General features: G+C 43.2%; 1 pseudogene; it reads right to left on the bottom strand.

Annotated features, from left to right (window-relative positions):
- LOC124126723 overlaps positions 1-6203 on the bottom strand; it is a 34700-nt pseudogene extending 28497 nt beyond the window's left edge.
- Positions 6204-13403: the final 7200 nt, after the last annotated feature.

Below are 13403 nucleotides of genomic sequence, written 5' to 3'. Positions count from 1 at the left end.
GAGAGCGGTTGCCATTAACATGAACTGCTCCAAGATGACCATTACCAGACTGGTCGCACGTCTCCGACAGACTGGCAGAACCGCAGACAGAGCGACGTCATCAGCTGCCAACAGCTTAGGACATCCGGTCAGCAGACAAACAGTGACCAAACGACTACGACATTATGGTCTCCGGGATTATCGCCCTTTCAAGGGCATTACCTTGACCCGTCAACATCGACGTGCCAGATTGACGTGGTGCAGGCAAACTCAGCGATGGCAACAAAGGGAATGGCGGCGAGTGCTGTTTAGTGACGAGAGCAGGTTCCAACTCTTCAAACCTGATGGGCGGACGCGAGTTTATCGACGACATGGGGCGGAGGTGTGATGGTCTGGGGCGGCATTTGCGGGGACGAGAAGACGGAACTTGTCATCATCGAAGGCAATCTGAGAGCACAACGCTACATTGACAATATCTTACGGCCAGTGGTTCTTCCTTTCATCCAGCGTCAACAACGGACGGTGTTCCAACAAGATAACGCCACACCCAATAAAGCCCGTATTACTAGAGACTTCCTCAACGCCAACAACGTGACTGTCCTGCCGTGGCCAGCTCGATCACCAGATCTGTCACCCATAGAACATCTCTGGGACCAGCTGGGGCGTCGTCTTCGGAAACGTCAACATCCTCCCTTCACGAGACAAGCGTTGATCGTTGCCCTCCGTGAGGAATGGAATCGGATACCTGCAGTCGATGTGAGGACGCTTGTCTACTCAGTTCGATGCCGCATTCGAAGATGCATTGCCGCTCATGGAGGTCATATCCCGTATTGAACGGTCTGGGCCGTCGTCACCTTAAAGTTGTAACCAATGTTGTTGATCGAATACTGGACAAATGACCCCTTGTCAAGAAATGTCACTGTTGGAGGTCAAGGACTTTGTTGTTAAATTAGTAAATTCGCATTTTACTGTTCTGAATGATGAATTTCTACAATACAATTGCTATTGCTGCTTCGAATTGTGTTGATCATATTTTATCCTAGAAATATCGTTGGTAACGTTTCTTTTGGCCGTAAGTTTATTACACGAACCCGGCTGCCGTATGCGGCGCTAAAGGGTTTGCAGACACATTGCTAGCTCATATTACTACCGGTACCGTGTACACATTCACAAAAGTTGAAAAGAGGCATGATTCAAAAGGCATATATTTAAATGATACCAACTAGTATATCCTGTTTCGATGTCTGCAACACATGGACTTGAATCTATATAATTATATATCTGTCATCCCATTAGGCCTCAATGACCACCATCCAGACTCGTGACAATTGATCCTTGTCAATAATTGGAAACATTTGTCAGAAACAAGACTCTAATGTAAGGTTTCCTTATACTTTTGACCACATCGGATACCACTTCAAATGTCCTTCAACATGGGCGCAACAATTAGAATGTAGAGAGAAGATGACATGCTTGAATGAATGTGTGCTGCACATGCGTACGGACGATGTGGAAGTCACACATACACGTTAACATGGCGAGACTTGCTGAAGTGTTTCGCTGAACATATACATGTACATATACACGTAATATCACCACGATACGATATTGATTGTTGTGCTTTGTTTACAATAAGTGTTGGGGGGAAAGAGGGAACACCTATACGTATCATCCCGTCGCAATACCTTTCACTCAAAATGGAACATTGTTTGTTTGTTTGTTCGTTGTTGTTTTTTAAACGCCGCACTCAGCAATAGTCCAGCTATATGACGGCGGTCTGTAAATAGTCGATTCTGGACAAGACAATCCAGTGATGGATATCATGAACATCGATCCACGCAATTGGAATACAATGACATGCATCAACCAAGTCAGAGAGCCTGATCCCGTTAGTCGCCTCTTACGACAAGCATAGTCGCCTTTTACAACAAGCATGGGTTGCTGAAGACCTATTCTACCCCGGATCTTCACAGGTATATACGGGTATCATAGTTGTGCTTTGGACCTGAAGTTGTAGTGTTTCGGAGGCAGTTTTCAGCCAAGTAATGTTTTGATAACTTGTAATTTGTCTGTCAAATCCAATTTTCAATACACGTTCTTTTGCCCGGGAGTTTTGTGATCAGAAACATGCAACAATAAGCTCTATCAACAATACACCTCAGAAGCGAAAGACAGCCTTCGCATCTGTCCACCCGAAATCCCTTTTTTCTTCCCTGGTGTCCCGATCTCCGTGTCAGCACACACCGTCAGCCCAGTCTAGAACACAAGAATGTACCGGCACTAAAACACATGTATACCTTTACTGGGGACTTTTCTTTATCCCCTTTACTTGGGATGTTTTGCCAAAATGAAAACTGTCCCAGATGTGTCTTTGAAATTAAATACATTTTTTTCCACAGAAATGGCATGTTGCAAGGTGTTGTTTAAATAAAAGACAATATTAAGAAGGTTTTGCAGCTGTAACTGAAAAATATACCTTGTCTCCACACAAATCCCAGCTTGTTAATTGATGTAAATAATATTTACAGGTGCAAGCGGTTGTTGTTGATGTGGGTGAATGAGCTTGGTTTAACCCTGCTTTGAACAGTTTTTCAGTATCACGGCGTGACTGATGGGGGCTATTTCAGTTGAAACAAGCCACAGTTGATCACCTAGTTCATGGATCTGTAGTGGAGGAGAAATGTTCATCCTCCTCCACTCGGCGTTAAAGTAGGGAAGTTCAAAGTCTTAGTTCTGAAGTCGCTTTATGAAAACATGCTTTGATCAATACTCAGAGCACGTCATCACACCGTCGGTCAGCCATCATTTTCAGTTTGGAAGAGTTATCATCCCTCGTGATCAAATACGAGGGATGTTACCATCGTTCAAATCAACGATGTATCGAAACTGCCCATGTTATCCTATCAATACCATCGATGCCGCGCTATTATCGATCACCGTTAGACGTATTGAAATGTAAAATACTATTGATCAATTATTGTTTTCGTTTTGTTATCCAACATATGCCGTCTTTTAGGATTTGCCAACATGTCACTATGGCCCTTGGCATTGAACACGAGTATTTCAATGTTTGGGTCCAAGTGTTTTCAAGGGGTAGGGGTTGGGATGGTGGGCTGTGGGGTGTGGGCTGTCGTCAACGCCTTAGCAAAACGACACACCCACAAGCCACGGGAACAGAACCGTCTAACTAGCAATCCGTTAAGAAAGGGATATCACCGGAACAGAACCGTCTACCTAGCAATCCGTTAAGAAAGGGATATCAGAAGTGAGGGGTTGCGATATTTATAACTTCACGTGGAAGGTGATAACAAAAAACATCTTCCTGACTCCCGAGTCACATCTCATCAGCTCTATAGCTGACTGACCTCGCTCATCACTTCCTCGACTCTCCGCTTCCTGGCTCTTTCAGGCAACGTCTTGTCCATGCGCAGAAGGGCCTGTGGAAGAGCAATAAAAAGGAATTAAACCACATATATTTTCTTATAACGGCTACACACCCTTCAGATCACTAATTGGCTTGATTGTGACATATTTCTAAGCGGTTCTGTTGCATGGCATTGTGCAGAGGAATATCAAAGCGACCATCAAACACTAACATTGCAGGGTCCAAGTTTTTCATCATCTTTGTTAGTACTCGTTAGGCTCTCAATTCTCCAGAACCAATAGTGAAAACAATTAAAGATCTGTCCAGGCCGTTATAACTGTCTAGCACACGCTATGGCGACATAACAACTACATATAACACGGCAGTTACGTATTTTTGCATCGGTCTTCAGAGACAGCTGGGGTTTAAAAACAAGTTCGAAATGTCAAACATAAACTGTTAACCGATTTAAGTGCATACAAGACAGCACAAGCTGTGCAGGGAAATGAGATTATAATTGTCGGTTTTTTTTGTTTTCAAACACCGTCATACGCGAGATGTCTTAGTTTCAGAACATTTCTGGCGAAATTAATTGGGAAGAACTTTTCCTGAAATACGATATAGTTGAATATTTAAGTTCTCCTTGGTCTAAGTGTGTGAGTATTATTTTAGGCCGTTTTAAGCAATAGCCTAGCAGTATCACGGCGGGGGATACTACAAATGGGCTAAACACATTTCAACCATGTGGGGAATCGAACCCGGAGCGTCTGAAAAAAGCGAACACGTGGTGTCATCACCATTTGTTAGTGTTTCATAAAAACATGCTCCTGATATAGTCGGAATCGTACAACGGAGATTTCTTATGAATAGGGAAATGGTTTACTCGCTGTATTCATTGCTATCATCAATAACAGGAGACGTAGGTAGCCCAGGTATCAAGTCGCCTTGCCTCAAATGTGTTATAAAGAGTTACTTCCCTTTGGCGTGAAAGAAACCTATCATTGTGGGTTCAAATCCCAGAACGCCCTGATTATCATTTCTGGTTTCTCAGCAACGTACAAGTGTTTTGGGGTGTCTGTCACCAAAATAGTAAACTTCTAAGAACACATCAGTTCAATTCAAAGATTAAATCAAACATGTCAATCACCTACCCTAAACTCAAGATGTTCCTTTACTGTAAGTGTTCCTATGAACATCTCGTCCTGTTGACAGTAGGCGGAAATGTTCCTGATGCCGTTGCCTACATTGACGCCGTTAACACTGATGTCACCAGTGACGTCATATTGCTGTGTGTTTCTGTGGGCCAGCACGTTCATCAGGGTAGACTTTCCGGTACCGCTACAACGAGGAGACATGGGTGGTCATGAATATGTCAGTGAGAGGGTATGAGAGATTCCATGCTGATGTCACCATGTCAATCACATACACCCCTGTCGCCATTCATATCTGTTAACTTACAAATCACACCTGTCAACATACCCATCACACCTGTCAATATACCAATCACTCCTGTCAACATACCTATCACACCTGTCAACATACCTATCACACCTGTCAACATACCTATCACACCTGTCAATGTACCTATCACACCTGCCAACATACCCATCACACCTGTCAACATACCTATCACACCTGTCAACATACCTATCACACCTGTCAACATACATATTACACCTGTCAATATACCTATCACACCTGTCAATATACCTATCACTCATGTCAATATACCTATCACAACTGTCAACATACATATAACACCTGCCAACATACCTATCACACCTGTCAACATACCTATCACACATGTCAACATACCTATCACACCTGTTAACATACAAATCACACCTGGCAACATACCTGACTCCCATCACACCTGTCGACATACCTGACTCCCATCACACCTGTCGACATACCTGACTCCCATCACTGCTGTCAGCATCCCCGGCTTCACAAGGCCAGTCACTGAAGAGACACCATGTCACTTACACGTCAATCACTACAATAATGTTATAAGATGATTCATAGAATTTTCAACTCGAACATAACAGATTTGTCCATAAATCTACATCACTCCGTACATACATAATCACGCCATGGTTGACGTTTAGAATACTGGATCATCTAGTGTTTCGATTAATGATTTCGAGCTGACAGCCAGGCACCTGGGGTACAAACGTGTCTGTCCATAACTGACTGCGGCATCCAGTAAGACCATATGGTAAAATCACAATTAGATTATTCACCTCCAAAAGACATAGCGTTACTTAGTTACACCTTGCTCGCTTCACGATTCGTACGTGTTCATCCACTTATTAAAACCCCGCTAATTCCTTCTTAATTAGTTAAAGATTCTACATTTATATAAACTATTTATGCAGTTTCATGTAGAAGATTCGTCATTAATCAGAAATATATCTTGTTCTGATGTACGTACATGTACGCTTAGTTAAAGAACCTTCACCAGAACGTGTTAATGACTATAATTCCAGTTCCTGAGCACATGATATCTTTACGTATTAACCCAGATATGTATCCCATATTTTATCTCACCATTCTTCAAGATCTGCTTCGGCGTCGCAACGCCATCTCCAAGGCAACAAGCCTTCTCCTTGCCCTTGACACTGACCGTTATATTCTGCCAGGACAGTGTGATGGGGTCAAGGCCAGAGTTATGCGTGGCAAATGTTTCATATTTGCAATCACGAGGAGAGTTATTCGATGAACCGTGGTAGCCTTCGTCACTCGCCACGGCCTTCACAGGGAGACTGTCACAGCTGCCCTTCACGACGTCTAGATGTATGCGCACCGGGTGTCCCCGCGCCAGGATAGGGAGGTGTTCGTTGGTATCATACTCTGACATCTTTGGTGCTGTACCTGAGGGTAACGCAATGTTTTTTACAGCAATACAGACACGTCATAGTGGACTGATAATTTAATATTCAGGGTTGGGGTAAGGGGATGGATTGTTGTTGGAGACAAAATATTTTTTGGTATCTATTTCAAGAAATACATTTTTTTCTTACTGAGAAGAGTAGAAAGGGTTTTTTTCACATTTAAGTCAGGACTTCGAGCATGTCCACCGAATATGTTTTTTGTATAATTTCGCAAAAATATTTAAATTTTATTTTTTAAATATTATATATTTCCTGGAACGATTTTATGTAATTCCTGACACGCAGACTGTCTAATGCTCGGTACTTCAATAACTAGTGGTAACAACCATAATGATATTGTAACATAGATTTACAAACCCATCGTACCTGCAATTGCTCCTTCAGATTGACGAGCAACCGCTTTTACCACTAGGCTACCACTGAGCTACCTTAGAACAGTTATGACACCTCAAGGGAGAACCTGCGACATTTCTTCGACAGGATCAATTTGACTTTGATTTTGATTGAACTGAATTCGAAATACGTAATGCGCAACACAATGTGGAGTATAGAACGATCTTCACACGTTATCTAGTTATACACAAATGCAATCTTCTCCAAACCTTGGCAAGATCTTTGTGTGGTTATTTTGTTTGTTGTTTAACGCTGCACTCAGCAATATTCAGCTACAGTAAACTACGGTTATAACGAACTCAAAGGGACTACTAATTTTAGTTCGTTATAACCGTAATTCGTTATAAGCATATATACAGTATAACTACAGCAAATAGTCGGGACTAAAAAGTTAGTTCGTTATATCCGTTAGTTCGTTATAAGCGTGTTCGTTATAACCGTAGTTTACTGTATTCGACTTGTGAATAATCTAGACAAGGCCAGACAAACCAGTAATTGATATTTTATGTAGCAGCAAAATGATTGAGGCTCTCGTAAAATGTATCTACCTGCTCCGGATTAGAGTTACCTTCCCTTAGTTGTTGTTGAAACTGTGTGAGACTACATCATTCAAGAAGTTTAGACAGGTGACCGTTTCTTCTGGTTGTTCCAGTATAAGAGTGAAAGGAGGGTGAAGTGTTGACTTGACCTGCCCTTTTTCTTACTTGCCCCGTGCCGTCAGGATATCGGGAAACACCAAGTAAGCCAGACTTCATCACCATTCCGGATTCAAGAACGGAGCACGTGACTCATTTTACACACTCGAGTTTATTCTGGGCACCCGTAAGTGCACTGCCATTTGTTATAGGGCCTGCCATGTATTGCTGTTGCCACTAAGTCCACCTATTGTATTGCCTCTTGTGATTGTGAACCAAATCCCGTGTCTCTCAAGATAATGTGGTAGTTATTCTTTGATCTTGTGTGTCTATCTACTGGTATCATAATTTAACTCTGTACGTACCAACTTCGCGTTTCAACTTGGGATTCGCCTCGTAGCAGCGATTGGGGGCTCGTCTGGCATTTGAATGACATTTGGTGAGAATTCTAATTTCGTAAACAGAACTATCATAGTGCCACGTTTCCCCATTTCAATTCTATCCGCACATGATTATTGCGATATCATAACATTTTAAGGTTGAGACACGTGTTGAGTCTCCAAGCGAGGGGGAAATCAAGATCGTTGGCTGTTGCTAGACGTTATCGCCTTAGTGCCAAACCTTCAATGGAAAGAAGTAAAATTAATCTACTTTTCGTGGAAAACTTGGTTGAGGAGGAATTGTTGGTTTAATCAGCTTTAGCGTTGGTTTTTGGAGGGAAGTGAGAAAGCGTTTTATTGAAGAAGCTAGAATTAGAATTTCAAAAAGAGAAAGATAGAGAGACGAGAAAGATTTTTGAAAGAATTGAATTAAATTTCATATTATTGGAACTGGAAGTTTAAAACAAAAATAATTCACTCAACGTCATCAAAATTACTTTGAAGTGACAAGAAAGGTCGGAGTGATCCCCACTTAAATATATAACGAAAATACAAGAGAAAAAACAGTTTTGATTATCCGCCAGAACAGATTCCATTTGGTTTAAAAGGCAAAATAGTTGCGAAACGTATATTAATGGTCCACCGAAAATCAATGATTACACCAGGTTTTCGCGAAAATTGATATTTCTTCTTGCACTTTATGAAAGATTAAAAAATTGTAATGGTCACAATTGCACTGGGTAATGTTAATGCAAGCACTTCGGAGAGCACTAAATCTCTTCAGGGAGTCGTTCCTGGTATGTTTGCTTCATGGGCTGTGACGCGTTCTTTCGCGCAGGATTTGAAATCAGACATACCACTTTGGTCTTGCTGCTAGTTCCATGGATCATTCACTTCAGGATTCATTTTCTTCAAATGAAAGTACTTTTGTTCCCCGCAATGCTGCTCGTTTTCAGGGCAGGACCTGTACTCTCTGGGACGCAGCTCATTTCTTCACGGGGAGTCATCTTGTAACAATATCATGAGAAATGTCCCAAGCTGTCGGGGTAAGTTGACACTCAAAATTACCAAGTCCCCGAACATGACCACCCGATCATTTTAGTCGCCTGGTACGACTAGCATTTACATGCTGCTGGAGACACAATACGCCCGTGCAAATGGATGTGTGTTAACATTGCCGTGTGCGTGTTGTATGAATACATTGGTGTGCTCTTGTTGAGAAAAGCTACAATCTAATACAATACAAAGTAGAGGTGCCGGACAGTACACCAACACCTTTAACAACAGAAATCATGGCGACGATCTGGTCAACCACACGACTACACCTACCAGGATACAGTTGCAAGAAGGGATGTCTACTTCCGGTGCTGGATGAGGTACTGTCCATGAGTTTACACGCCATTCAACAACTAGACGAATGTTAATACGTCCTTCGTACTGTGTATATTCTACAGCACGGCACGTCGTCCAGTGCTATATGTTGTTTCCTTCCTCCGTACAGTGCGACTTGTCATCCGTATGTTGCTTTTTTTCTGCTATACAGCTCGACTAACAACTAGTCCTGACGATCAGCCTAATGTGATAAAATAGTCCGCCTTACACACCGCAAACATACAGACGCCCCCTCTAGACACACACGCCTGTGTTCCTATCAGCAACAAACTCACTGTCAATGCAACGAGTCATTCCATTTCCATACACCGAAGATAGTCATTACCATGAACCCATTGAGGGAGCACAGTTCATGCATATGTAACATATGCGTTGTTTAAAGTTGATGGAGCGAGAAATTACCACCTGGTGGAGTTGTTATTTTAATATTTACCTCGAACAAACACCATGTCTTTTCCCACCTGAAATGACAAGTCTAAAAACAAAGAAACTATTTATTCCAGGAATATATGGATGTCACATTTCTGGGTGGTAGTGGCAGCACGGCGGTTTGATATTCTAGGGATTGGGGATGGAGGTGGGGGTGGAGGTGGTAGAGGCAGCATGGCGGTTTGATATTCTAGGGGTTGGGGATGGAGGTGGGGGTGGAGGACTTTCGGGGATGTCTAGAATTTTTAAGAATTTTTTTTTTCACCCAACAACCATTACTCACTGGATGTGCTGGGCGGCTTCTGAACCTCGTCGTTTCAGAGGAAACAGATATTCATTGAAGCAGTAACAGACACATATTCTGTCTCTTACTAAAAAGTCCAGGTAACGGTCTTTTCTTTCCCGTGACACTCCAGATGCACGCGTGATGGGTAGAGGGGTATTGTAGGTAGTGGGTTGGCGTGAGGTGAGTATTCGTGTTGGATGGTGAGGTGAGGCAGTGAGGCAGTAGTCTGGTTGGAAAATGAGGTGAGGCAGTAGTCTGGTTGGATAATGAGGAAAGGCAGTAGTCTGGTTGGATAGTGAGGTGAGGTAGTAGTCTGGTTGGATAGTGAGGTGAGACAGTAGTCTGGTTGGATAGTGAGGTGAGGCAGTAGTCTGGTTGGATTGTGAGGTGAGGCAGTAGTCTGGTTGGATAGTGAGGTGAGACAGTAGTCGGTCGGGATAGTGAGGAAAGGCAGTAGTCGGGTGGGATAGTGAGGTGAGGCAGTAGTCTGGTTGGATTGTGAGGTGAGGCAGTAGTCGGGCTGGATAGTGAGGTGAGACAGTAGTCTGGTTGGATAGTGAGGTGAGACAGTATTCGGGTAGGATAGTGAGGCGAGACAGTAGTCTGGTTGGATAGTGAGGTGAGGCAGTAGTCTGGTTGGATAGTGAGGAAAGGCAGTAGTCGGGTGGGATAGTGAGGTGAGGCAGTAGTCTGGTTGGATTGTGAGGTGAGGCAGTAGTCGGGCTGGATAGTGAGGTGAGACAGTAGTCTGGTTGGATAGTGAGGTGAGACAGTATTCGGGTTGGGATAGTGAGGTGAGACAGTATTCGGGTTGGATAGTGAGATGGGGTAGCGAGGCAGTAATCGGTTAGGATAGTGAGATGAGGTAGTTAGGTGGAGCAGTGAGGTGGGGCAGTGAGGCAGTAGTGTGTGGTATAGTGAGGTGTGATAGTGAGGTTTTTGTTTTGTTTGTTTTTAATGCTGCACTCAGCAATATTCCAACAATGTCACAGCGGTCTGTAAATAAACGGAGCCTGGGCCAGACAATCCAGTGATGGACATCATGAGCATCGATCCACACAATTGGGATACGATGACATGCATCAGCCGAGTCAGTTAGCCTGACCACCCGATCCCGTTAGTCGCCTCTTACGAGAAGCACAGTCGCCTTGCAGAGGTTGCTGAAGACCAATTCTAAACCGTATCGTATTGAGGCAGTAGTGTGTGAGATAGTGAGGTGGGGTATTGAGGCAGTAGTGTGTGAGATAGTGAGGTGGGGTAGTGAGGCAGTAGTCGAGTGGGTGGGTGGGACAGCAGCTGACACTTGCTGGTATGTAGGAGTGGTCAGGTTTCACAATGGTAAGTCCGGGAGCTGGTCACTACACATCGCGCACAAATGTTTGGATCTTGTGAAAAACTGCTGAAAGCGGCGAACACGAATCACTTAATCATTAAATATTTATACCAGTTCCATTCCCATAGCTTTTGTGTTGTTGCCAAGTACAGCCTTGCTGGTCCCTCCTGACACACGACGCATATACAATGTCGGCCCCGTCTCCTGCTGTGGTAGACCGCCTCTGTGGTCTAGTGGTAGAGCGTCCGCCAGGAGAGCGGAAGGCCGCGTCATACCAAAAGACGTGAAAAGATGGTACTTGTTGTTACCCTGTCTGACGCTCGGCATAAAGGGGCTAAAACAAGGACCGGTCGGCTCGGAGTCAGTATACTGTGTCTGAGTGGGGTATTCATGTTAAACTGCGGCATGGTATCTCAATGAGCTAGCACTATAAATCGGCATTAGTCCGGACTAGTACAAGCAGACACATACATACACACACACGTGCATGCACGTCGCTATGTAAGTGGAACAATCTTGGACGCGACGTTAAACCCAATTTCACCTGACCTGCGGTGGTAGATGCATTGAGTCTAAACACAACCGAGTGAAGGAAACGTGTTGGTGAAACTAACGAGTACCTGACACTTTTGCCACTTTAAACGCGTAACCACGAGAGAATAATGTCATGAATCAGGTGTGTTAACCCAGATCTGTGAGGTAGGTGTGTTAACGCAGATCTGTGAGGTAGGTGTGTTAACGCAGATCTGTGATGTAGGTGTGTTAACCCAGATCTGTGAGGTAGGTGTGTTAACGCAGATCTGTGAAGTAGGTGTGTTAATCCAAATCTGTGAAGTAGGTGTGTTAACGCTGATCTGTGAAGTAGGTTTGTTAACCCAGGTCTGTGAAGTACACATGTAGGTGTGTTAACCCAGATCTGTGAAATAGGTATGTTTCCCAAATCTGTGAAGTAGATGCGTCCCACATGAGTACGACGTTTGAAGCGCAATGTGTCCCCAGCTGTAATACTAAGGAATACCAGCATTCACTCACGCTCTCAGTTTGATGAGATAGTTAACACCTGCCCTTGGAAAAATGGGGATGCTCGAAACTGATCAGATGCTTGTCCCACATACAGATCCCATCTATATAAATGGTAATGATTCATTTCCGACTGATCTGATCACCGCTTAGCTGTTCTCTCAACAAAGCTTAGGGGGGATTGCTGAATTGGGTCAATAGCAGATTAAAAGGTTAATAGCGGATATGAAGACCAACGAGGACGTTTAACGCTAATCTTCGTCATGGCCTTGTGTAGGTGCAGCACAGCCGTTGGAGGTGGGATGATAAATTAGCTGTATTGACATGAGGCGAGGAAACAGCTTGACATCACACGACGAACAAAAAGAACCAGATTAGCTGTATAAAATACTTTCTTTCCAAATTATCATCTGAATACAGTTTATTGGAATAGCAGGGCAAACTGGAGAAACGAATGCTTTCAAAACGTTTCTTATACCGTTATTCGCTGTGAGTTTTACAAGACGAGGGATTTATTGATGAACACGTCAAAACGTTGAATGAATGGCTGTTAGAAATTCCTTCACAAAAATTAGATTTTAAATATAGTTAAGAGTTTCGTCAAAATATTTGAATAAAATGAATAACGAAATTTTGATGAATTATAGTTAATTATTTTTTAGATTCCCATGAAACCAATTTCACAGAACGCTAACGGCCGTTACGTGTTTCTAATGTTTAATTCTCAGCAGCCTTTTTAGTATTCACATATAAAAATATGTTGCCAAAGAAATTAAAAATATTGAAGGAAATAAACTGAATGCAATCGGCTTTATAAGAGTATTTTGTTCCATATTGCAAAATTGCTTCCATTAAAAAACGATGCTGACGGGCGAATATAGATTTGATTTACAAAAAGGTCCACTCTAGTGTTCACATGTTACAAATACAGATGGCTTGGGATGATTGGCAAAAGGAAAAGGAAGTTCATCGCCAACAAGCCTTTGATATTGACGTCACTTTCTCGTGGGAGGCCTGCGCTCCAGCATTTACTTCTTTGAATGGGAACAACGTGCCAAGCACGAACTGAGAGGTGTATGTGGATGATAGGTTCCAATACGAAGCAGATTGACATGCTCTCATCACTTGGTTGTAGCGACTCTAGTTTGATAATGGTGTAAGAATCTCCATCGGAACGTCGCTGTTTTCAACAAACCAGAAGTTGTTATCCATTGGTACGTTGTCCTGTTTACTCACCAACATCTCGCGAGCCAGTGAAACACGGGGACGCTGCTTCACGTAGGAACGTCGTTACAGTG

Source organism: Haliotis rufescens, unplaced genomic scaffold (genome assembly GCF_023055435.1).
Source record: "Haliotis rufescens isolate VD_foot unplaced genomic scaffold, xgHalRufe1.0.p SCAF_10, whole genome shotgun sequence".
NCBI lineage: Eukaryota > Metazoa > Mollusca > Gastropoda > Lepetellida > Haliotidae > Haliotis > Haliotis rufescens.
The sequence above is the reverse complement of the archived record's forward strand: the minus strand, read 5'-3'. Positions and strand labels throughout refer to the sequence as shown.